We start from the raw sequence: 25,735 nt of genomic DNA, 5'->3' as shown, positions 1-25,735 counted from the left end.
GTCCGTCCGCCCCCCCCCCCCCCGCGGGTGCTCGGCGCTGCACAGCGCCGCCAGGGGGCGGGGCGGCGCGGCGCTCCCCTCCTCCCCCGGCCCCTCCGCGAGGCTCCGCGCATGCGCGGGAGGCGGGGCGGCCGGGCGGTTGGCGGGCGGCGCGCATGCGCGGGAGCGGCTGGCGCAGCCACCACGGCCAGGGCGGGCGGCGGCGGCGGCGGGGAGCGGCGGGGCCGGGGCCGGGACGGGCACAGCGGCGGCGGCGCCATGAGGCCCGGGCAGGGGCACCGAGAGTAAGTGCGGGCGGGTGGGCGGCCGGCCCGCCGCCTCCCCACCCCTCACCCCCCTCTTTTCCTCACAGGGCGGCGGGACCAGCCCCCCCCCCCGCCCCCCATTGTCCTTCCCGGGTGTCCCCTCCCCCCACCCCCTGAGGCGGCGCGAGGTATCCCGGTTGTCGCGACACCCCCCCCCATGTCGCGGCAGCGCGGCGGGGCCGCTCCCGGCGGCCTCCCCCCAGTGCTCCAGTCCGGGGCTCCCCGGCTTGTCCTTGGGGGGGGTGTGCAGGCAGCCCGCCGGGCCCCTCTGCCGCCCTGGGGCCTCGCCGACCCTCCCCCGACCCCAAACACACGGCGGGAATCGCGATACTACGTCAGCCGTCGCGACAGAGAAATGCCTTCGGGGGGGGGAAAAAAAGGGGGGGGTTGTGTTGCGGCTGCAGTGTGTGCAAATCCTTTGTGTAATTCTTTCCCGAGGAAAGTGTCTTTTTTTGCAAGAGGTGTCGTTAATACGTTTCTCGCCGTTTTTGTTTCCTGCCAAGCGTTTTTCAAGCATCTTAACACAGGCGTGAAGAAAACTGCAGAGCTTGACTTATCTGTTTTCAGTCCACTCGTGCAAGCAAAGTACTTAAATGCTTTGGGTTCTGCAGCGTAAGATCCCCCAGAGCAGCACCTGCGAGGGCTTGCGGACGTGTCGTGTGCTCCTCTTGGTATCGCCGCTAATCGCTAGGTACAAGTTTCAGGATAAATTGCAGATGCAGGTTAGTTAGCTCAGCGATAATTCATTGCGCTCGCTTCTTATCCTACTCCTAATCGCTTCTTTTTTTAATCACACCGTCTCAAGAAAACCCAAGTTTATTTGGGAAAACTTTTTTACAACGATACTTCTACCCCTCTATTGCACAAACCCGGTTCTTTGTTGAACTGGTAGCTGCAGGAGAGCACGCTCGCAGCAGATGAGGTTGGGTTCCCGGGTGATGTCATTTGTGCTGGAGCAACGGCGATGACTTTGTGATTGAATAAATCCTGCCGGACGCGTCGGGCTTCGTGATTTTGTGTGCGCGCCATAGAAACTTCGTCTGATTCAGCAGCCGGCTGAGAAAATTCTGTGATGGGTGCTACGTAGGCAGGAAGGGAATATAGCAATGATAAGTGCTTTTTCCTTTCAGCGTGCGTGTTTCCGATCAGGTCTTTTTCCACCTAAAGAATTTAAACTTGTTAGAGCCCATTCATTTAAGTAAATACACAAAGCCGTGGGGAAAGGTGCTCTTGAAGCATATCACAGATATTAGAGGTGGAGGGAGAAGGCTCTCCTAGCCAGCAGCTGGGGGAGCAAAGGATGCAGGGAGAGTGCACAGGTGGATCTGGTGTCCTGTAAAGCTAGTCCAGAGGGTCCGAAAACTCTGGAGGGGGGCAGGGGGGGAAGGCAGTTACAGCAGAAAGCAAGCAGCAGTGAATTAACTGGTCAGTAATTTTTAGTAGAGGAAGGTCTGGATCAAAAGCAAGTAGGAGTCAGAACAACCAGAGGGTAAGATTTGCAATAAATACGGCATCTAAGCTTTTGGGAAAAACACTTGCATAAAAGAAAGGCTGTTTATTTTTTAAACCATATTTACATCATGCAGTTGGGTAGGATTTCTGAGGTGAAGAAATCGGGGATTGGCCCTTTTCTGGGGGAGTCGCAGGTTGAGCTGGATCTAAAAGACAGGTTGATGAATAGGCTGTAATTTACAAGCATCACTTCAATATTTTCAATATTTCTCAACTATTTTAAGAAGCCATATTGAGTTCAAGCCCAACCAGCCTGATAGTCTAGAGGGAGGAAGGATGCGTATTGCTGGAACAGGAATTAAGCAAAAATAGATAAATCTGACATAATGGATGACAAGGGAAAGATGATTGCTGAAAGATGCTGGCATGCTTTCTGTTCCTTCATGCTTGGCGTGTATTTTGTTATGTTACGTGCCTTTTGAAGTGTAAAAAAAGAAAAAAAAAAAAAGAAAAATAAAAATCTCATTTTGTGCTGAGATAAAAGACAAGGCAGGTGCTTAAATTCCATTAAGGATCAGCTTTGATACTGACATTAAGTCGTGACCTTACTTATGGTTACACCTCTGGCACTTTGTGAATTTCTCAGTAGAATAAATAATGCGCTTATCACCAAATAAATACCATTTAATAAGATGGTATTTTTTGATCCCCTTTCCACTTCACACTGCAAACAGATTCACGCTTTTTCTGCTTGAGCGCAGCCTGGGGTGCTGTTTGTGTTAATAACATTAAAAAACCATGTTGGAGAATGTCCACGTAGTGTTGTTTCTTCTCCAAATGTAAAATTAAGGAACCCCAATGTGCGCTGTAACTTGGGTATTTGCCTTCATTTAAGTCTCACTCGTGCTTGTTTCAAGTTGTCCTCTGATAGATAAGCTTTTAGAGCTACGTTTGCTTCTGGGAACTGTTACCAGATCAAGAGGCGAAGTAAAGGATTTTGTCAAGGACTGAAGTATCTGTATTTCCCAGAAATGCAGGCTGCTGTACGACGTTCAGGAGCCTTACCTTGTATTCTCTCCTGCGCTCGCTGGAACGCCTGCACGTGGGATAGAAACGCCTGTAGGTGCTTCCTCCCCGGTGCAATACTTTTATTTTTCCACCTTGGTTTGTCCATTCATATTTCTTCTTCATTTTTGACCTTGGTTCATTGCCAGCTGGCATGCAGGGATGGGGAGGGGGTCGAGGTGGGTGCCCCGACTGCCTGAGCCCAAAGCCTCCATCGCTGAAACGCCTGGTGTCCTGTACATCTCCAGCTTGCTCGTCTTCAGGGAGGTGATAGTGAGGGGAGCGACTGATTTATGAAGATGAGAGATGAAGTAATGTCCATTCTGTGTTTCTCTAAAGCTTGGTAATTTGTAGGATTCTAGGATTTATGGAATTACTAAACACACCAGCAAGAGCACCGCCACAGCCTGACTTGCATGATTTATTTAACAGATGATCAGAACTTTTAAATAATTGCTTTAAGAACGCGTAGTTCGCTGAAATGCTACGCCCAGCAGTCGAGTAGCGGGTCACTGTCACGTTGCGGACCGTGGCCGGGGCCCACTGGCTCCTCTCCGGCTGTTGGTGTGGCAGGGTGCTCCTGAAGATAGGTAGAGGTTTCACAGTTCTCTACATCACCCCAACGCTTTCCATTTTCAGCATTTTAAACACTTTCAAACTGGGAAGTTAAGTGAATAATTTAAATTCTTATTCCTTCTGTGGTATGCCGTATTCCTATTTTCCCATCATATTTTGTGACTCGTATTAAAATCTTAACCGTAACGGTCTTTGAGTGATTTTTCTTTTAATCGCAGATCATGACTTCAACTCTGAATGCCAAAATGGCTTTGTCACACTATTCATCTTTTTTCTTTCTAAAAAAAAAAATTGCTTTCCAAGTAGTGATTCAGCTGCCGAGGAACAGAGCTCCTGAAAAGTCATTCTGCTGACTGGAGTCCAGAAAAGTCGGTTTTAACTTTGCCCAAAGATATTTTTCCACTGGGTTGTATTCCTCAAAAGCTAAGCTTACTCACCCGGATAGGCATAGCTTGGCCTTGGTCTTGCCTATGCCTGGAGCTGACAGACCGGTGTCTTCATCAGCTGCCGCTTTCCCTGTTTTTAGTAATTTCATTTAAATGGACACTTTAAAAACCAGCTATGACTGCGCTCCATGGCCAACCTAGCTTTATGCAGACCCTATAGACACCTTTTCACTTCTCCGGGACATTCTGTCTGGGTGTTTCTTCGTGCCTCCCTGCTCATTTTGTATTTGCTGTGTTGTTGCTGTAATTATTCTCCGGTTGTGCGCGGGAATTACATGTAGTTTATGTATTCCCATTGCTTAACTTCTTCATACTGTGTTTGAAGATTAGTCCAAGCTTCCAGAGATCGTGAAGAAAATGGTGGTATTTCGTTACTGGAGTGATTTCACAGAACGCAGTTTGGCTGCGGTACAGAATAGTGGGGGTGGTGGGGTGGGGGGGTGGGATATGATGTTACTTGGGGTCTGCTGGGATGAAAACTGGGAGAGATTTTTTAATATAAGTTTTGGAGTCCTGTGCAGCGATTCTGGTCTGCTGGGTTGTGCTTGGAATGCGCGGAGTGTTCGGGTTGAACGTCTGGGTTATTGATGTATTTAGAGATAACTGAACTGTTCCAGGCTTTAAATAGATGCATTGATGGGTATGCTGTAGGGAAATGTGTTAGAAAACGGGTTTTCTGTAAATGCAATGCATCTGAGGCAAACCTTTAAGTAAAATTCTGTCAGATTAGGTGATGGATCCTGCCTCTGGCAGGAGCGGGTTCTGTGACATCTTTGGTGCGCAACGAGTGAGACGTTTTTTTGATTTCTTACGATGTCTGTAGTAATGTGATGCCGAAAAGGTGAACCATGAAAGTGAAACTATTTTTAGTATTTAAAAAAAAAAAAAAAGCCCAGTCAAAAAGTGATCTACCGAGTGATGCGAAGCTGACGTCTGTAGCGCAGCCAACCCAGTTAAGGTGCTGTAGATTGTTTCCAGCAGGATTCTGATTGTTTCTATTTTGGGAACCACGTGAGAGCTGGTGGACGGAGGTGAAACGACACGCTTTGCTATGCAGAGTGGATCTGGCATCCAGTTGCTTTCTGTAATTTCACTTCTCATACCTGGGCAATCTCCCTGTCCCGTGCTTCGCGGCTAAGATGGGAGCCAGGCGCAGCCTTCGCGGCCAATTCCTCCCTGCGTGGTGGGCGTGGGGCTCCTGGCAGAGGCAGGCGGTTCGCTGCTACAGGGAGAGCACAGCGCGGTGGAAGAGAGAAAAAAAATCATGCCTATTTTTATGTGGTAAAACATTGCATAAGTCAGTAGGTCAGTGCTGTGGATTTTTTTCATTCCCTGACCCCAGCGCTCCCGCTGCTGTATCCCGCTGCTGTATCCCGCTATCCCTCTTCTTGCCTTCATGTTGTTAAACTTCAAGTGTGCGTTTTGGAGGACTTGCGTATTGCAGTCCTGCCCTTCTCTGTGGCTGTTGCCTTGCCACTCATTTTATTCCACTCTCTAGGCAGTTTCTGCGCACAGATCGCTGCGAAAAATGTCGTACGATTGCTGTCCTGAGCCAATACCATGCGTATATATAGTTTAAATTCTGTTGGATGGAAATAGCATTGTATGAGCCTTTTAAAAAAAAAAATACGCAGATGCTCCCAGTCTCCAAAGTAAACTTCCTCCTCTGCTAATCTTTTTTTAAACCTGGAATGGAAAAAGCATACGTTTTTAACATCTGGAAGGGGAACCCTTCGTGCCTACTTTGTTATTCCTCTATCCAGCACTGCTTTTCAGTCATCTTCCCATTCTGTCCCTGTTTTTCTTAATTATTTGTCTTCTAAGCTAGAGGAACGTCACGTGCTTTGGCTTCATTGTGCACAGGAAAAGTTAGGTATTTGCTTGCCCTTCTCTTCCAGCTCATCAGTCTGGTCTGATTCTGAGCTGGCTACAGAAAAGACCTCAGCTTTTGTCAGGAATGGGTAGCGTGTTCCTAGAGCTGGTAATTCATGCATCCTTTGACTTTAAATTGTTCACAACTGTACTGAGCATTTGTGAATGAGCGTGGAGGAAAATCAATATGTGAAAAGGCCAGAGCCGGCAAGGAAAAACCGCTCTTCCACCACCTTTTTCCTGGTCACACCATTGCCTGATTTTTAGTTTTCCTGCCTGTGAACTCTTCCGTGTTTAAATTTAGAAATGGCTTGGTTTGGAACAAGTCACTTTTAAGATCGTTTGCCAGAAGATTTGTGTGTAATTCAATCCCATTCAGGTTTGCTGCTCTGAGCTGCGTTTAGCTCGTTCTGCAAGACCTCAAGTTGCTCTTTCTCCCTGTGTCTCCCCCAATATCTTCTTGAAATTTGGGGTTTTTTCCAGTCAAAACTGAAACAGTGTTTATGAAGCCTTTTGTACCTTTTCTATTCCCTGCCTCTTCATTGATGAGGTGGTATTTTTAGAATTGTTGTTTGAAAAAATATAACTTCAGTTTCTCTGAAGGATCTCATTAGTGATTATTATTGAAAAAATCTAGAAATGGAATGAGCATGCTTTAGAAATTAGCCTGAATAATATATTTACTATTTCTGATGTATATTCTCTCATATTTACTATTCATTGCCAGCACAGCTTAGCTTAATATTTCAAGGCGTCTTCTTACTTACAGATTATCAATGAGTGAAGTTGCTGATGAAGAACAAAAACCAGGCTTCTCAAAATGTGACAATGTGACACAACATTTCAACCCCTTAAATTTAAGTCGAGGCAGGAAAGAATTAAGATTTTACATACTTCCATCTAGTGTGTGTGAGGGAAATTGCATCCGTGGTTAAAATCCCAGCCGTTCTCCTAGCAGTTCCAGTTGGGCAAGGATCATCTCGTCCCTTGGTCTTTGCAGTTACTTTGCAGTTAAGCAGTTACTGCTGATAAACCGTGCGGCATCCCAGGGCTGACAGGTTCTAGCTCTAAGTATTTACGTGGCGGTAGCTTTGCGCTGTCCATAAAATGGCGACGCACGAAATTTAAGAAAAATCACCTTTCACTGTGTGGCGTTCATACTCTCCTTCAGTGCGTTCTGCTCTATTTACTTGTCATTCTGTGCTGGAATTTCAGCTGCTTGATTTATGAATTATTGCTATTGAAATAAAATTAAAGTGGCTGTTCAGTTATTTAAGAGCCAATTAAATCTGATTTTATTCTGATGTAACATTTCTATTGAAAGTGCATAAAACAGTCTGCGGAGGAAAGTTAGCTCTAAAAATGTTTAGTGTTTATTTTTTTTCTAATCTGTGCTTTAGACAGCTTGGCTTGCCAAATAAAGTCCATCGCAATCTCACAGCAGTGAGTTTGGATGTCAAAAGTTAATCTGTAAAAGAAAATAAAACAGTTTTGGTGTTTTCGGCGATCCTGTGTGAACCCTTAGCCGCAGCTGCTGGTTGGAGAACGTATTCAACTGGAAGAAAGGAATTTCTCTTGTTGGCGATGCTTTTGGAGAATATAATTTATTCATTATTTATTTATTATTCAGCCTTCGGTGACTTTCAAAGGTAGAAACAAGGGGTCTTCTGGGACCCGCGTGTCTCACATCATGGGGCTGTACTGTCTTCGGGGATCCGCGTTTGTATCGGTTGAGTTTCCAGTATCAGAACGTGCTAATCACCGTGAGGTTCCCCTGCTCGCAGGACAGGATGCTTTCAGAAACGCAACCCAAGAACCGCAAGTGGTTCATGCGGGACAGACGGAGCCACGTCTTTTGTTGCGTGGTGTTGGGGAGCATAGTTCGCTCTTAATGATCCGGTGGGGCGCGGGCAGGCCGAAACGCTAGCGATACCAGAAAGCACCCTGCCAAGCCCTGGCAGTCCTGAATTGTGTTGGCAATAGATACAGCAAGTGGCGAATGAGCAGGTACTTCTCATTATGCGTGGCAATTAAAATGTATCTCGATTGTGGCGTTTCTTGTTGGGGGAAGTGACGGTGCCGATCCCAGTTTTATTTTCACAATTTAACACCGTACATTTTGTCTTCTGTGGGCTGGGAGGGGGCTGGCTGGGTCTGTTTTGATATTAAGGGTCTGGTTTGCCTCATTTTTTTATTAAAAAATAAATCATATTGATGTGGATATAATTCTATTTCTAACTAGACAAGCCTGCGCTAGCCAGCTCTCAGGTTTGTGGCGCCTGTCTCCAGCGCGATCACCGATATGGAGAAAATGATTTATTTTAGTTTCCAACGCTTAGATAAAACTCTGGTTTTGTGCAGATGGCACTGAAAGGATAACACGTAGCTCAGACAAATTTGTATAAAGCACCGCGTATTTGTACCAGAATCCAAACCTTCAGTACATCAGTAATACCGAGATGTATACTGCTGTCCTACCAGCCTGGGTTTTTTTCAGCAGATAGAATGAGTTGCCACGTGCAGAGGTCGGCAGGGTTGGTGTGCTCCAGCCCGCTGCTCCGTGTGTCTTGGTGGGGTGCTTCCAGCTGCCCAGCCCCGTACCCCGAAGAGCTGTTGGGAATTGTGTGGTTGATATTGGAGAAAGCTTCAGAGGGGTTTTGGGTGGAAAAACCTGCAGAGCGGTGCAGGGCAGGAGCGTGAGGGCGTTTTGGAGAGGGCTGGAGATGGCACCAGTGTCTGTGGGGGTACCTGCACCTCCCTCAAAGGCTTTTATAAAATGCTTTAGTAGAGCATGATGAAGAAAATTCTGATAGCTGCACTAATTCTAAATAAATGTTTACTAAACAACATTAATGGATTTTAAAATGTTTTTAGGAGTAGTTATTAGTCCTTCAGTCTCGTATGGTGAAGGGAGTTTTGTCTCGATGGGGGGCTGCCATTTTAACGCTTCCTGGCAGGAGGCCTATTTTGATCATGCAAATTAGGTTGGAAAAAGTAGGCTAAGTCATTAAAAAGTAGGAGAGATCGCAAAATTTTTAATTTTTAAGGTGACTGTTTTTCTAATTATTAACGTTTTTGTTGTCATCGCTTACGTACGTCACTTCATTGTCCTTAATTCTTACGTCTTCATCCCGTAACGCTGACAATGTCAATGCCAGTTGCTCTTGCATCCACTGCTCAAAATGGAAGCTGCAGTCCGTTGGCGGTTTTATTCCCAGCAAGGTGCTTGGAAATATTGCCACGTGGTGTGTGGTGTCGTGTAATTAGAAATGCAGATACAGACCTTTTTTGTTGCACCGTGGTTAATTTTTTCTATTCTGTTAACGTTAATAGGGACTGAAGGTTAAACTTGGCTTATGCAAACTCTGGGTGTTTGCAGGATGCTTGTTGGCCAGGGGGTTCGTTCTGGCAGTGAGAAAGGGGCAGGTGCGTGAGGATCCGGGCCTGGAAGACTGGATCTCCTGTGAGAAGACACTGGGATTTTCACCAGCACGATCTCTTCGTGGGCTCCACCTTCCCCGTAGGTTTCTGGCTGGGGGAACAAGCCACTCGCCAGTGGAGTGGCACGGCACTGGTGGAACGCGGGGTCCCGCTGGGGATGTGGGGGAGAGCCCCCCGCTACTCCTCCAGGCCAGCACGCGGACCCCGTGGCCACCATCCTGCAGAAATGCTGCAGCCCGCCCTTCGCATCCCACTCCGCCGGGCAGCGAGTGCGTCGGCAAAATAGCTGTCTCAGTGCCTGCCAGCTTGTGAGCTTCATTGAATCCTATGAATTTTTAATAGAAAATTAATATTAAACTAGCATACTTCTAACGTGACTTTGCCTGTGTGCAGAAGGACCCCTGTCTCATGTTTGCTTTGGAGGAGAAGAGCCTTGGATCCTGCTGGAGCAAGACCCTCATGGCGGAGCTGGCAGCCAGAGCAGCGAGGTGCTTTGAGCTGAGGGGGTGAGGGGTGGGGGGCACATCTTTGTAGGGCTGTTACCTTCAGCAAATACAGTCGTAGTGCCCTGTTCCGCTTCAGTGGAAATCACAAATGTTGGTTGGATTTCAAATGTACATCTCTAAAAGTAGCGCTCTGCAGCGGGGTGGTGTTTGTGTGCCGTGCTGCTTGGATAAACTGAGGGGAGCTGGGGATTTCCAGCTAAATGTGTGCGACAAGTGTATTGTGTCGATTGGCACGGAACTGACCTGACCCGTGTCTGGTGGAAAATGCCAAGAGTTGAATGCCAGTGTTCTGAGGACTTCAGTAAATATTAATTCAAGCGATTTGGGGTTTCTGTGGGTAGAAAAAAAACCAAAGGCATATTTTTAATTGCTGTTTTCACCAGGAGCTAATAAAGGAGGGTTGTGCTGGAGATGGAGAGTTTGCACCCAGCCACCCAACTGTGGCTTTGCTACAGTTGATGTTCCGTAGCCTCCAAAACAGTAAACTTGAAACAGGAAGGTCTGCTCTCTGAGTTGATGCTATCTTTCTCATTAAGATAGATTCTGGGAAAGTAAGCTGCATTCCTTAGCTCTTGCAAACCTTTTTAATTGTTTTTTTCTCACAACCTTAGCCTGATCTTATCGTGTAAGTAATTGTTGCATCATACTTGCTTCATTCTCTCTACTGGGAAGTGAGATAACTGCTTTATACCTTTTAATGGGAAGTGTTTGGGAAACCTGTTACCTCCCGGATGCAGATGAGCAGCGCGGCGACGGTTGCAACACTTGCGTTGCTCCCAGCTTTTCTGGAGCTGGAGGGGCAGAGAGCAGGGGAAGGGAAGCACCAGTGGCTGGCACCTTCCCTGGAATCAAGTAGCAGCCATAAAGTTACTCAGTGTTTTAGACCCCGTTGTAAAAGTAGAGCTGCCAGCTCTGCTGTGTGTTGTATTTAGGATACCTCATCTGCGGGAATATTCAGCCAGACTTTTCCTTATGAAGTAGTATTATGGGGCATTAATTATTCATAGTCAGTTTAATTCTTCTTTCTTGCATATTTAATTGTAATAGCATGCTGTATGTCACAGTGATTTCCCAGAAGAACCGTACACCAAAGGAAAACCATTCAGGTATATAGCCTTAAATATGTCCCCGCTAATCTTTGTTGTTTAATTTTGGAGCAGAATGGGGTATTATCAGATGTTTCTTGTGGAGAAACAATTATGCAAAATCATGATTTAGCTTAATCTTTTCAGCTAAATTCTTCAAGCTCAAATAGGCAGTTTGATTTTTTTCACTGCTGACATTTAAGTTGTCTTGCTTATTTTATGAGGAAAAAAATGCTTAATGGGAGGGGAGGACGTGACTTCTGTTTTCTTCTCTGAAGGGGGGGAGCCTCTACCAAAGACTTTGGAAGTGCCGATCAGTTCCTTCCAGAAGATGAAGGAGGGGAATAAGATTTTTATTGAGTTTTTTTTTTTCAGTGATCAGAATGGCAATGCCAAACGCTCGTGTGATTAGGGTTGGGTTTTCTTAACGACTGGGATGGGCTCTTAGTGCTCGACGTGAGAAAACAGTGGAGGCACAGGAACTGCAAATGCATTCACATTGTGCATTACCCTCGCTCTAGAGCTGTTTCACGCTTGTAGGGCCCTTGGTGAAACCGAACCCCTCGCGTTTGGAGAGCAGGATTGTTCTCCGAGATTTACCGTAGGAGTTTAAACTTCTGAAAAATCTGTTTACAGTGTGTCTGAACCGGAGGATAGAGGACACAGTAGAGACTGTTATCTGTTTACTGCTCAGATAAGGAGGTGGAATAGATTGCTGGCCTGTTTCTGAACTCTGCTTAATGAATGGTTGCTAGGCAAATTGCATCTCAATCAGCTTAATCCTCAAGATGTCATTTACAGGTCTGCTCTTTGTGAGGGCCAGAACCGTGTGCTTTCAAACTGCACAGGCCAGAAATTGCTAGCAAAGCAGCTTAAAATAGCTTGTTCAAAAATTCAGCGTACATGTGTTGCTGAGCTGCCCAATTTAAAGTGCCTGTTGTCGCAGGGCCATCGCTGTGTGGCCACGCACTAGATGAGGCGTTCGGTGATAGACAGGAGGCAGCAGCATCATTAGCACCGTTTCTGGATCAGCACAGCGTACATCATAATGTTTTGGCACTGGATTAACGTGAAATAAACCGTTTCTAAATGGGGACTGCACTGCTGACGTGATGAAAGGTATTTCTGTTTTGGCTGAGCTTGCTGGGAGCCGGGTGTGATTTCGGGGTGTATGCGTGGGACGTGATGAACTCTGGCAAACAGGTGAAAACGGGAGGTGGTGTTACCTGGCATGGGGCAGGGAGCTGGGGCTGGCCTTGGTGAGGGATCTCGAGCTGGGAGAGGGCACAGGTTGGTGGTGTGAAAGCTTCAGCCTGCCTCCGAAACAGTGGACTTTCTCCCGCAGAGAGTCGATTAATTGCACATGCTGGTATCTGTGTTGCCCACATACATTAGGCTCATGATTTAGTCCAAAGGAAAAAGTTCCCTGACAGAGTTAAGCTTTAACAGTGTCTTTGTAAAGAGAGATAACAAGATACTTGTTTTTATTGGTTTCCCATGACAGCAATTAATCTTGTTCCAGGCAGAGCATTGTTCTTTGCATGGCTACACCTTCCTTTCCTTTGAAATATATCCTCTGTGAGCACTATATGCCATGACGCTGTGCACTGTAAATGCAAACTGGAAAAGACTGGACTTGTTGAATGCTAAAGGCATTTTAAAACTGTTTATGGTCACCGTGTGCTGATCTGAAATGTCCTTCACGTGGCGCGGTTATTAAGAATGCAGGTGAAAGCGTAGTACGTGAGCTTTGCAGGGCTTGCATAGCTTGGATGTGTGCAGTTTCTCTGTTATCCAAAAATACTGTTACAATTTTAGGAAGAGATTGTATTGAAACTTAGAAAGCTTCTCCAAACAAAGCATAAATAAGATATTCCACCTTAGTCACCAGCAAAATGACGGTGGTGCTTGCATCCTTCTGCTGTAGATGGGAAGAGGACTGTTGAACAGAAGACTTTGTGATCAGAGAGTGCTTTTCATGCAAATGAAGATTTTTTATTACATGCTGCTGAATCAGGGGCTTGTGTAGCGAGAACGGCACAGAAGTGATAAGATCACTTTGTCATAGCTTGAAATTTTGCCCAGCGTGTCTTTCAGATCGCTGAAACAGGCAAGAAACGCTCTTGTTAAGGGCACGGCAGTAACTGATATAATATTTTTGGGGGCAGGGCTTTTTCTTTGTGGTACGGTGTGTCGGCAGTCAGATGCCACAGGTCCACGGCCTTGATTTCAAAGCCATGAGGAACTGCAATGTGTAGGTGACCCTGAGTAGCAGCAGAGTCATAAAAGCTCCTGGTCCTGATGGGATCCCAGTTCAGCTCCTGCCCAAACGGGTACAGGATCTCCTCTTTGCTGCAAGCTGGGAGCCACTGGCGTCGGTTAGAGCCGATTTGCCCAGCCTTTTGGCTGGGGTAGCCGGTGTCGCCTGTTCCCGACTCATGCAGGGCCTGTGTTCCACTGCGGAGGGCACCCATCCCGGTCTGGCTCTGTTGGCTTTCCTTTTGTATTTGCTAGCTAATATCATCTTCCTGATGTCCTTTCATGGTTAGAACCGGTTTGGTTTAATGAGGACTGTTGTTGCCAACAAGCAAATGGATACGTGTAGTGGAACAGGCACCTAAATCTTCCCCTGCAGATGGGTAGTGTTCAGCATCCTGATCTGACCTTGGGAGTTGTTCTCCGGCATGTTACTTTCCCTCTTTATTTATCTCTCTTGCTGCGTAGCAGCTTTCCTTACGGAGAAGCATTTGAGCTATTGGAAATCTGTCCTCTCTTCTCTTCCTCTCTCCAGAGACATTGTCAGCATAACACCCGAGCTACTTAGATTGACGCCTGAATATTCCGCTTTTGCACAATCAGGAGGCATTCAATGAAGTAGCAAGATGAGAAGGAGTTTAAGATTTAGGACTGACATTTTTAGACTCTTTTCAATCCATAATTTTGAATAGTCTTGGTGAGGAAGGTCAAAAGCTTCCTTCACATGGGATGCCTCCATACATGCACATTGAGCACCCGTCAAAGCATATAGTGCAGGGGAGAAACGTGCTTAACAGCCATCAGATTGCTGCGTGGGGCTGTTCATCTTTCACATTCTCATCTGAAGAGCCTAGGAACAAAATCTAACCCTGCACATTCCTGGAGAGTTTCAGAGCGGCAGGATGGAACCTCTTTTCCCATTTTTCTCATGCAAATTATGGTAAGGATTATTCAGTGTTTAAAATCTGGTTTATACTGGCTTCTGAATTTCATTTAAAATAAACATCTGGAGAGCTTTTTGATCTCCTGTGCAAGACTGTTGTCTGCCTCACTCGTTAAAATGACTTCTGCTTAATTTTTAGTGAAAGGCAAAGACATAGATGGTTTCAGCCCAGAGGCAATCTAAATGGTTCACCTTCTTGCAGTTAGAAATTTCCACGAACGCACAGCCTATCCAGCAGATATTTAAAATCCTTTCTGCTAGGGAGCATGGCAGCTAAAGGTATCTGTTCCTTCTGTGCTGCCCTTTGGGATCTACAAGGCTGCTACCTGTAGTGCAATTTGTCCTTCTGCAAAGCCTTGTTCTCCCAGTGCCGAGCGCGTATCGGGGCGGATGCTCCGTTCGAGGAGAATTAGGGTCTTGTCTCTTTGCAGCCTGCAGTACAAAGCCCTCCTCCGGAAGACTGCCACGGTTTCCCGGTATCCCGCAGTCAGGTCGGTGGAATGGTGTCACACAGGGAGTAATCAGTTATTTATTCAAATAGCCATTACATTTGGAGTATGTTTTCTCTGATTTGACAGGAGCTTGCTCCTCTACTCTTCACTGGAGACTGAAAATGTGTGCCTGCGGTGAGCGTGCTGGGTATGTGCTTCCTCTGTCTTTCTAGCTTTGAAATGGGTTCCTGTTGCTCTTTGGCAGACCTTGAAGCAGTGATGTGTGGCAGCAGTGTGTTCAGAGTGAGAGTGACTTTACCTCTTTGTTTTCTCCCTTTATTTATGTCTGTGTGGGATCAGCTGGTCCCACTTTATGTGTGAAGTAGTTAAAATTTTAGCCTGCATCTGTACGATGCGATTTCTCCCCCTCCCCTCCAGTTGCTTTGATCAAATCAAGTAAAAACGCAGTGCTTTCATTTCTAGTTTTGTAGTTTCAAAGACAATCTCTTGACATGCTCTAGCAGTCTGGACCGGAGTCCTTTTCTTTTTTTTTTTCCCCTTAGTCTAAAGGCGCACTGTGTCTTGCGCCTTTCTCTGTATCAGCAGTTGCAATCTGCAGTGGCTTTTATCTGCATCAAAAGACAAATGGAAGCGAGCAAGACACTGCAGGAATGGAAAACAGACTTACATGTGCAATGGAAATATGTAATCCTTACGTTCAGTCTGCCACATGGAGTACAGACCACTTTCTGCATTGGAAAGCTGTAGCCTGTACTCCCAGAAATGTGAGTTTAGATTTTAGGCTTTGAAGGTTGGTTAATCCCCCCAGCGGTTAATACCAACATAAAATTTTCTGCGATGTCAAGCCTTTCCTTCTAAATGCCTTTTTTTTTTTTTTTTTTTTTGCATATGTCAACTATACAAAGCAGCTCTCAGTTTGAGAAATTCGCATTCAAACTCTCTGTAAGCATTTTATTTTTGTCCGCTTTGTGAGCAGCTGAACACATGTCCAGGCTGAAATACGCTGAGCTGCTGCTTCCCAGCGAGCGTGCCGGTGCCGCTCGGCACGAGGAGCGGTGAGGAGGCTCCTGGCCACGCAGACGCAGGACAATTTGGAACTTCGTCCGGCGTCCTGAAAAGGCGCCCCTGACCTCCACCCTGGAAAAGCACATCTGCAAATCTCCCACTCAGCGGCATCCCGGCGAAGAGGATCCCAGCTAAGCCGTGCTAAATCACACCCAGTTGCTCAGTGAGATGAGCGCTCTGGTGGCTGTCATCCCGATCAAAATCCGAACCGTGTCTGATGGCATTCGTAACATTGCGGTACTTTTCAGAGTAGTAGTGCTTAAAGCAAAGTGTGTTTCTCTCTGCATTAAGGAGTCAGATTCAGCTATCCAAAAGCAAGTTGATAAATTGCTTTTCATTAAGTGTCTGAGCGCCAAGGGGTTCAGTATGTGTTCCAAGGAAAAGATACATTAATTACAGCTTCTGTAGAGCATTTATCAATCACATAGTTATAAACAGTACTAATGCAGTTAATTGAAGGTAGAAAAATTTACCTTTTGAATTCGTTGACTCTAGCAATTCCGTGGTTGGAAAGACAAATTGTCTGGAAATTAGAATAGAGTGATACGTTGGGGATTGCTGCAGTAACTCTCTCGAGTACACGCTTGGCCAGGCTCTCGCACAGCGTTCTGAGGGGTGCGCCGCCTTTCGGGGCGAGATGCACCGTGGAGGTCAGGGCTGCCCGTGGCCGTTGCAGCCCGGGTTATCGGGAGCTCAGCGTTCGTGCTGCGTTTGCTGCGGAGGTGCGGTCGTATGGGCTGCGGTAGCAGTGTTTGTCCTCACCCACGCAGCCAGGTTGTGCTTACCCGGCAGAGGGATGTCTCGCTGGCTGTGGTACGGTTACAGCTGCCTCCCTGTCCTGTTTGTACAATTTATTTATTGCTCTGTGTGTTTGTTGGGTATTTTTTTAAAGAAAAATGCAAGTGCAGAGGAGGAAGGATGCACAAAAGCAAACGCAAATCTCCTGCTCGCCTGTAGTCAGTGAACCTTAACGTGAAAAAAGAAATCTTTTGTGAAGGTAAACTTTGGGTAAGGGTGTTTTGTTGGTGACTGCTACAGGAATCAGGTGAGGTCACGCTGAAGTGTTTTATCAGACCTGCAGACAAAAATCTCTGGTGCTTGTGGCGCACAGAGGTTTTGAAAACATCTTGCACACTCATGTTGCTTTCCTTGTGGCTGTTTTGAACTGCCAGGCGTGCAACTGGCTGCTTTTCGTGCTGCTCAGGAAGGCACTGAGAATAGCAGAGACTTTTTACAGTAGCTCATAATTAAGGTACTTCTCGTCCTTTCTTCTGTTGAGTTGTTACGAGGTGACCTTTGAGTTTCTGGGAAGACTGATGAGGACTCTAGGTCTGTGTCAGGACAACCCAGCGGGGCACCAGCACCTCGTTCTGAAGGTTGGCAGGAAAACACCATCCCAGTGCCTGGTCCCACTCTTTGGTATTCACCTGACGGCTTGTGTTTTCTGCTGGTGAGTGCTTGGTGCTCGTGTTGCAGCTTTTTGAGGTCCTTGGAATATTTTTCATCTTTACAACAGGCTGCACAATATCTCCAGCTACAGAAGAAGGTCTTATCTTGCCCTTACAAATGGTAAAACGTGTATCTAAGAGCTGATGTGTTCGTGGTCCGGCAGGAAGCTCTGGCGCTGTGCACAAGTAGACGGAGATCTCCAGTTTTGTATCTTAAATAACAGTCCGCCATACATTCCTCCGCTTGTCTTGTAAATTGGCAGTTAAAACATCACCATAGGTGGGACCTTAATTCAGTATCCGAAGAGCTGCATGCTAAAGGAAACAGCTGTCAGTGTAATTGTGCAGGTCAAAACGGTACACGTGCGTACCCAGTGCAAACTGAACTCCATCCCGCTGTGAGCCTGCCCGCCTGTGTTCACACACCACCGGCACACCTGGGCCGTGAGTCACTTTTTTTTCCCCTTTCTTAATATGAGAGTTCAGTTTCTTGTTTTGTATGAAGCCTAATTCATTCCACCGCATCTTGTTTGCAAATATTTCTCATTTTCAAGTGAATCTATTTTTAAAACAGGACTCGAAGTGTATTTTTTCAGTATCTAACAAATGTCTGGTTTGTTGTTTGTGTGTTGTATAGAGGTAAAATTTGTTCAAAGTTAGCTCTGAAAAATGTGGGATTTTTGAAATAATCAGCTTGTAATAAACAGGGGAAGATAGCTACTTTCCTGCTCGGGGAAGTGTCATAATCTGTAACTTCTAACGATATTTTAGAAGGAAAAACTGTCATCCTTCTGTCATGTGCAGCCACAAGGATTTCTGTAAGTCATGATTAAGACTTTAATTCTGGGCTTTTGTAGAGTAAGTGTGGAATGAGAGAAGATAATGATAATGGTGATCTGTGTGAAGCAAGCACTGGAGAGGGAAGTATTTCATGTTTCCTTTCCCCTTCGCTTAGGCAGCCCTTTGCTGTACGAAAGAAAAGCTTCCTTTTCAGATCTGGGAAGGTGAGACAGTCGAGAGGGAGGAATTCTGGCTGAGAGTGGCCTGAGGAGGCTCACAGCTCTTGCATGTCCTTTGGGGTACAGTAAAGCCCATGTTGACAACCTTACGCTGCTCCCAGACATCGAACACGTAGGAAAGCTGCACATCGCACCGACACGGTGCGCGTTCTTGCTGAAGACATTGAGGTTGTAACTGCAGACTCTCTCCACTATGGGAAAGGGGTTGATGTGTATTTTGGTTTCTTATCACTTGAAGGCAGAAGGAAGTCGCGTACAAGGATGGAGAACGTCTGTTGGTGGGAATGCATGGTGCCTCCATCAGGGTCTGCGTTAGCAGCATCCTGTAGTTTGGTAGTTGCTGGGCTGTATCGGGTTTTCTCTGGGTAGGAGTCATCTCAGCTAACCTCAACACCATCACATTCACACGAAAACATGCACGCTCATATCGGTAAGTCTGTTCCGTATTTTATAGTAGCTGCTGTGATATTACAGACGCTGCTCGAGCACCCAGGAAGGAGGTGGATAAAGTTTGCCCCAAGGATAACGGACGCTTCGGAGGAAGGAGTGTTTGTTTGTGCCTCTCAGTATCTTTTTGAAGAAAATTATATCGTCTGTGGATGTTAACAGTGATGGGTAGGGAGTCTTGTTTGCATTTTGAAAATACAAACATAAGCCTACTATCCTGGGCAATATATGGTTTTGAATGCAACGCTGTATTTACCTGGCCTCTGCTCTTAACTGCTGCGGTTCAACTGTTGCATCCTTGGCTCCCCCTCCTAAGTGACCGTGCAGATTTACGCACTGTGAAATGTAACCAAGATACATCCCAGGCTGCTTCTTCATCCCTGTTTCCCACCAGCACAGCATTAAAAACTTGGAAGTTACCATATAAAAGGAGAGAGAAAATTAATTAAAGGTCAGAGTGCTTTAGTGCAGTGAAAATTCAGAGGAGACAGATACAAGTTATTCAAATCGCTTTTGACTTCAGGCAGGTCGGTTTTCTGATTTCTTGCGTGTCTTCCCATGGTAAAAGCAGTATCTCATCGGTCTCATAGCTGACCACTAGCATGTGTGTTTCAAGCACAGCCAGAAATACTCCTTTGAAGCTTTGGCCAGGCCCTACAATAGTCCCGACTTGTCTTTTCTACATCTTTCCCTCGCCTTAGAAGCGGCCTGTAACACCTGGCAAGACCCACTTATGCCTGTGTTGTCTGTCAGCTCCTGCCACGTTGCAGAATAGAGAGTTAAATCTAAAAATAGGCTTTAAAAGAGGTGAGGGCTTTGAGCAAAGTAAAATAAGCCACTGATTTGGGTCATGAAAGGGAATTGATGTCACTGGTTCTCTGTTGCAGCTTTCTTGAGCTAAGAAGTTCTGTTCTGAGCTGTGAGAATGCGGAGGAGTGGTGGTGAGCAAATGGCGCTCAGGAGAGGGAAGCGTGGTCTGCTTCCAATTCTCCCCAGGAGACTGCCCAGGCCGTGACCTTGTAAGCCTGACGTGAGAAGTCAAGGTGCTATTGAATGCTCTGCAGTTTCATTTATCTTCACGGTCGTCTTCAGTGGTAGAAAACTGTCACCCACCCCTATCCTTTTAACGAGGAGCGACCACGGCATCGGGTGATTAAATGCTTCATCCAAAATTACGTCAGGAACCTGTGGTGAGCCAGATACTTCCCTTGATCCCTTCTGTTACAGGCTAGCCCGTAATCAGGAGACCAGTCTTCTAACATAAATCCGGTCAAAAAACCTTAAGCCTCCATAAAAGGAGTCGTGTGCAATTTTTGCCCATTTCAGAGTGGTTATGTGGCTTCAGTAATGTTTGTTAAGTGCTTTGATATGCTTTGGTGAAGGGCAGAGTGTTAATAATTAAAATTGGAAGGAAGTTCTAAAGTAGTACGGGGGATGACGACCGCTTTCTGGTCTGTTAGTTAACAAAAACGCAAAATATAAATGGACGAATCAGCAGGAATTTAGTTTAATGCTCCCTTCCCCCAGCCACCTGCACGGGCTGAGCACAAAAAGCAGCTAATTGTCTGCTCCGCTGGGGAGATGAAAGAAGCTGGTCCTACGACAGGAAAGGCTATTGAACTGCGTGAAGGTGGTAAATTATCAGCCCTGAAAACCTTTTGAGTTGGTATCTTTATGTGCTCCAAAAGTACATTATTTGTACTGGCATTTATAGCGTTCCAGGGCTGATGAAACCAGCATCTTGTGACATGAATCTTATGTTTCAGTCCATGTAATTAAGAGGTCAGTAAAACTGAAACTTGTTTTTGAAACTCTACGCCTTCGTGGTGTTTGGGTATTGTCAAAGGGTGTGTTTGGAGAGGACGGGCCCTCTTAATGGCTTTATCTTGGCGCAGCTAACGAGCTGTTTGCAGAATTGCGCTGTGATTTGCAGCGGGCAGACTGTAAGAGCAGCCTCGTGTTTGTCCATTTTACTGCTAGCAGTTTCATTTGCAAAGTGCAGGCAGGAGCAGGCTTCTTGCCAGCAACAGCTTCATTCAGATTAGGGCTTTAGTTCAATTATGTCCAATTAACTTTTATTGCAGATAGCAGTGATAATTACTTGCAAGTCAATTTTTTGGCTGCGGTTATCCCAAGGCTAAAGTCTGAGCTTGATGGATTTTAATAACTGAAGTGACATATAGCTTTTCCTCTTTTCTTCTTCTTTAGGCCTCAATTAGATGAAAGGTCAGAAGCTATGTAAAAATCCATCTTACAATTAAAGCCAACTGTTCTACTCCCCAGCAGATGCGTAGTACCGTGTTTTAAAATAATCTCTTGGGACTGACCCTCGGTTTAGTGGTGGACTTGGCAGTGCTGGGTTAGCGGTTGGACTTGGTGATCTTAAAGGCCTTTTCCAATTGAAATGATCCTATGATTCTAAAAAAAGGGGGTTTTAAACTCTAAGATCATAACCTTGAGCGTGCTGCTGCTCTATCCGAAGAGTGAATTTGATGGAGCTGATGGCACACGTGGCAGTACCTGCCCGCCTGGAGCCGAGAGCCGCCGCCTTGGCTTTTTTTTTACTGCACTACATCCTGCTCAAAATTACTCACCTAGAAGCCTTTAGTGGTAGCCTTTGGGCACGAGGAGCATGATATGAACAATATTCCATTTGAGTGCTGTTACCCCAAAGCTTCTTCATTTTCTTCCTTGCCAAGCCTTGCCATCCCGACTCGGGGAGAGGAGCCGTGCTGCAGCCGGTGCCTCCCCTCTCCCGAAGCACCCCGTGTACATTTAAATTCTCTCTGCATTCCCCTCCAAACTATTTAATTTTTTTCCCTGAGTAACATTATAAATGGAGGTCAGCCTAAAAGGTGAGATGGTTTACAAGCAAAATCATAGTTAATTAAACTGCAAGAAGCAAAAATTGATTTTGATCGAAACTGTTGCGGGGCTCTACAAAAGGTCCACCTGCACGCAGGAAGCCAAGAGGTCCTGTGCCGGCAGATGCTGACGGCGCGCTCCGCTTGTTACAAAAGGCGACTTTCTATTGTTCGGCCTTCCTATTTATTTATCCCCAAGTACCCTCGATGCTATTGTGATTTATTGCCATTTCAAAAGACTACTACTCCGCGCATTATTTTGCAGTTTTCCATTTATAAAATACGTTAAGAGGAGGTGATACCGGCCGGCGGTGAATGCAGTGCTAGTTTGGTAATTTTGTTCCAGGAAACGGTAAGATTTATATCTGGCTCTTCAGCAGTCCTGGGAAAGGGCCATGCTGGTAAGTGCCCAAGAATAAAGGGGAGTTTTAGGGCCGGAGAATGGCAGGAAGCCTGCAGGATCAGTCTAGACACCGTCAAGCGAGGCATGGCCGACTGGAAGGAATCGTATTGAACGCTGAGGTCAGTGGGAGGGGGTGGGGGTGGGTTCAGCACCTGCAGTTGACACGAACACATTTTTGAAACCCTGAGATTTTTAGGTTACTTTGGGAGAGGGAAAAGGAACAAGTCTCACTTGGTCTCGAGCAGCCTGCCGGGGGGTAAATGAGACACTGAGTTTCCCTTGGAGCATGAAGATTGGCCCGGATTCAATTATGTTTCCTGCCAAGCTCTTACAGCCATTTGTACCAAAGAAACTTTACAACCCAAGTTAGTTTTGGGGTGGGTTTGCCGCATTTATATCTGCTGAACTTGGAACGCGCCGCGTGCGCTTGGGGATTGCTGTAAATCCCACCAGTGGTTATGGAATTTCACGGGGCTACCTTGTGAATAACAAGGAGAAGCGAAGCGTATCAGTCAGCCGCAAGCGCTTAACAACCCTCGCAGGGCTTACGGGACCCCAGGGTGCTGGAAACTTGGAATAGTTTTGAGCTTTTCTTTTGTGTGTGGGTAGATGCTCCTGCTTCCTCCCAGCCCTGAGCTTTGTGAACAAGCCCACAGTTAATCGTGGAATTTCAAACATGCATGTTTACTTTCAGGAGCCTAACTTTAAACTTCACCAGCTCACTTTTGTCTAAACCACCTCAGTTTCCCATATTTCACTGGCCGGGGATGGTTTGCGGGGAGCGTTTCCTTTGTGCGCTTACCCTGTAAGGCCTGTGGGGAGCTTCAGAGACTGGCATATTTAAAAACTTGGCAATAACTCTGCATATGTGGTCTGTTTATATAATGATAAAGCTGTGTCAGAGTATTAGAAATTTCCTAGTAGGACCGACTTGCTTTACACCTGGCTTTTACTGTAGCTTGTAAAAGTCCCCCCTGGCCGGAGGAGCACCGGGTCTGGCAGAGGCAATGCTAATCTTTTGAGTATCAGCCAGAAAATACCACATATTTTTAGTCCAGAAAGGCAGTATCACGGTAAGTTTTACTGGAAGGGATTCTCAGCTCTACAGGGAGGGTGTCTGTGGGCAATGGCTGTAGGTGAGTTCTTCCATCCGACCCGGTGAGCCTTGTGGGTGACAGGACTTACTCTGAAAATCAGCGCAGGGGTCACTGTGCTGCCTGGAACAAAAAGCACTCTGCTACGCAGGTAAGGCTGAACCTAACATTCATTGTGGGGATATGAAAGTTGCCCCCAAATCCCATGCGCTGCAAATCCCTCTTAAGCTTAACATGCTTTGATTTAATTTTGTTAATAAACCTTAGGAGAAAAAAAAAAAATCTGTTCATGTGTCTAAACCTGCTGACTATTTCATAGAGCATCCTGCAGTATGTGTGCTGTTAAGATTATATCCTGCAGCCAGATTAGATTAAAATCACTTCGAAGAGGGGTATTTATTTATTCCAAGCAAGTGATTATTTTCCTCTAGAAATGTACGTTATCTTTTTGTATATATTTTCAAGACAGCTCATTATGTTGTGTTTGGCAGTATACAGAACCAGTCTAAAATACAATTTTAAAACTTTAAAGGTGTTTTATAGCTGCCTTCCATTGCTGGGTGCCGAAGCCTACTGGTCAGCTTGCTCTCCGGTTTGCAGCTGACTGGTTTAGATGACGGTGTTACCGAGCCTGGAAGAGCGCAAAAACCCCGTAGTTCCTGACTGACTGTGTCCATTCCAGTTCCCCCAGTAACACAGCACCTTGCTTGGAGGGGCTGGGGCAGCAGCCCCGCGGGGAGCTTTGCAGGTGCTGGTACCCACACAAGTTGCCGTCGTGGAGCCAAGTCTGCTGGTGAGAAGTCTTGCTGTGCCAAGTTGAGTTTATCTCCTGCTCTGGACTAATTAGAAGCAGTAAAGCCGAGCGCAGGAGGGGATGATGGGCGCAGCTGCCTTGTGTCAGGACCCTGCGCTGCCGACTTGAGACCGTACGTAACAGCGGTTTGAGGCAGCCGTTAATGCTCACCGCGACCCCAAATAGAGTCTGTGCCGGGGATTTCGGTTCGTTTTATCTGGGTGGTGTGTCGGAGTCGTCTGCGCTAGCTCGTGCTGAAGATCAGGCAGGACAGGTACCGAGTATCTCAAAGGGAATAAACATTAATTAATTTACAATGAAATAAACAGCCTTGTTTGTAAAGGTATTTCAGATGCATTTGTTTTCAAATACTGAGATCTGAGTTTTGAAAAACTATAGTAATTTAATCAAGAACAAAAATTGGAGCAGGATTTTAATTATAATATGGAATTCAGCAATGGAGTTACAGTCAGCACTTCTGTATAAGTCTGAATTTCTTTCTTTAATGCTCAGCAGTGACCTAGATGGCATCAATTTGGTTATTGCAAATCAAGTTAAAAGAATGATTTTATGCTTCTACTTAAAATGATTTTTCTAAGTCCAATATTTCTTTTAAAATGGTTATTGCCACCCCAGTCTTTTATGAACCTTTGGCATTGCCTAAAATGATGATCCGCCTGTGGGAACAGCTCGCCTTTATAGCCCTCTCTAAAACATTACTCCCTGTATTGGAGCTAAAGCTTCTGTAAATACATGTTTTGACCTTCAAGGAAATACTGCTCTCTTACTGCAGAAGCCTGGCTATTCTGAATTGGATGCTGTGACCACTCTTAATCACTTGTTCTCTCTCCTAATGTGCCATTATCCTGTTTATTGCTGCGTGCGTGGCAAAGAGCCTCTCCGTGGCACTTGAGCGAGAGGCTTACTCAAGGAGGCACAGCGTTAAGGCTCTAATGAGTGTTAATGACAGAGCAGGTGAGCAAACCCTCTGCGTATCTTGCTGTCAGAAACACTGCTTGTTCGGTCACAGAGCGCTTTGACTGCAGTGCTGTGCTGCAGAGCCCGCTCTTTTGGGGCTGCACACGCCTGAGGGTGAGAAGAAAATCCAGGTTTTGACCTTTTTTTATAAGGTTTTACAACTACGAATCGTGAACTTACAGTACTGCGGGTTGTTTTTATCTCCTAGGAATGAAACGGAGAATGAATGTGAACTCGTTCTGTTGGTGGTTGCTCTGTCGCCCCTGCACTTGGTGAGGTTGTGTGTGTGTGTGTTTGTGTGTATTTCTCACGGCGCCGAGTCGCTGTCGCTCTGAGCGGGTAGGGTGAATGGGCCATAGCGCAGAGTAGTCAAGCTGACATTCGCTATCCTAAATTATTTTTAATTATTGGTCACAGTGGCACCCAATGGGCTCGCTCAGCTTTTGAGAGCACCGGCACAGTGAAGACGCAGAAGTTTTTATAAATTTAATATTTGTATGAGCTTTTTTGGCTGTTGGTTTAATCAGCTTTTGCGTGTTGAGCTGAGGAGGTGCATACAAACACAGAGCTAATGAATCACACGCAGTGAGTAATTGATGTCCTGCGGGTAAGCTTTGAGTCCACGCCATTTGCTGTATTGGTGCAGGTACTCCTTGGGCCGTCTCGCTAGTGGCGGTGGCCAGAGGTTAGGTTTCAAATAAAGGCTTTAAAATGTCCCTGTGGAGGAACCATCTTTTGGAGCTTTCTGGAACAGGAAGGTGGTGGTGCTATCCAGGACGCAGCGTTGACGTTGCGCATTCGGTGTCATCTGAAGGCTTTGCATCGTTTGTGCGGCCCTCAGCAGTGCGACTCTTTCAGAATCGGTCTCTGCGGGGTTTCTGCAGCCAGAAACCGTGCACTCTCGTGCCAGCCTCGAGCTTTCTGCTTCGCCTGCCTTGATCTTTGAATGCCTTCCCAGTTGGTTTTAATTGGGGTTTTGAAACGATGACTGAAAATAAACCAGGCTATAACTTTTGAAGCCTTCAACTCTTTCTGTGTTTTGGGGGCCGTATAACGAGCCCCAAGCCCTTTCTAGCTGCTCCTGAAGTGTTTTGGCAAAAGCACTAACTGTATAGCAGCACCGATGCTTGTGGAGATCTGGGCAAGGAGGAGATGTTGACTGACTTCTCCAGCTTGGCTCAGCCACCCCATTTCCCAGAGGCTTCTAAAGCGCTCCTGGCTGGCG

At 46.2% G+C, this 25,735-nt stretch overlaps 1 protein-coding gene across 5 annotated transcripts in view; it reads left to right on the top strand.

Annotated features, from left to right (window-relative positions):
- The first annotated feature begins 149 nt into the window (after positions 1-149).
- FAM222B (family with sequence similarity 222 member B) overlaps positions 150-25,735 on the top strand; it is a 36,566-nt gene continuing 10,980 nt past the window's right edge. The window contains exon 1 of one of the 5 annotated variants that reach the window (XM_075112768.1): positions 150-284. The gene's annotated coding sequence lies outside the window, so the exon portion shown is untranslated. Of the gene's footprint in view, positions 285-9,627; positions 9,646-14,567; positions 14,587-25,735 lie in introns of those variants that run through there. The other 4 variants (XM_075112764.1, XM_075112767.1, XM_075112769.1 and 1 more) reach the window with 4 other exon arrangements.

Source organism: Phalacrocorax aristotelis, chromosome 18, assembly GCF_949628215.1.
Source record: "Phalacrocorax aristotelis chromosome 18, bGulAri2.1, whole genome shotgun sequence".
NCBI lineage: Eukaryota > Metazoa > Chordata > Aves > Suliformes > Phalacrocoracidae > Phalacrocorax > Phalacrocorax aristotelis.
This window is presented reverse-complemented; position numbering and strand designations above follow the sequence as displayed.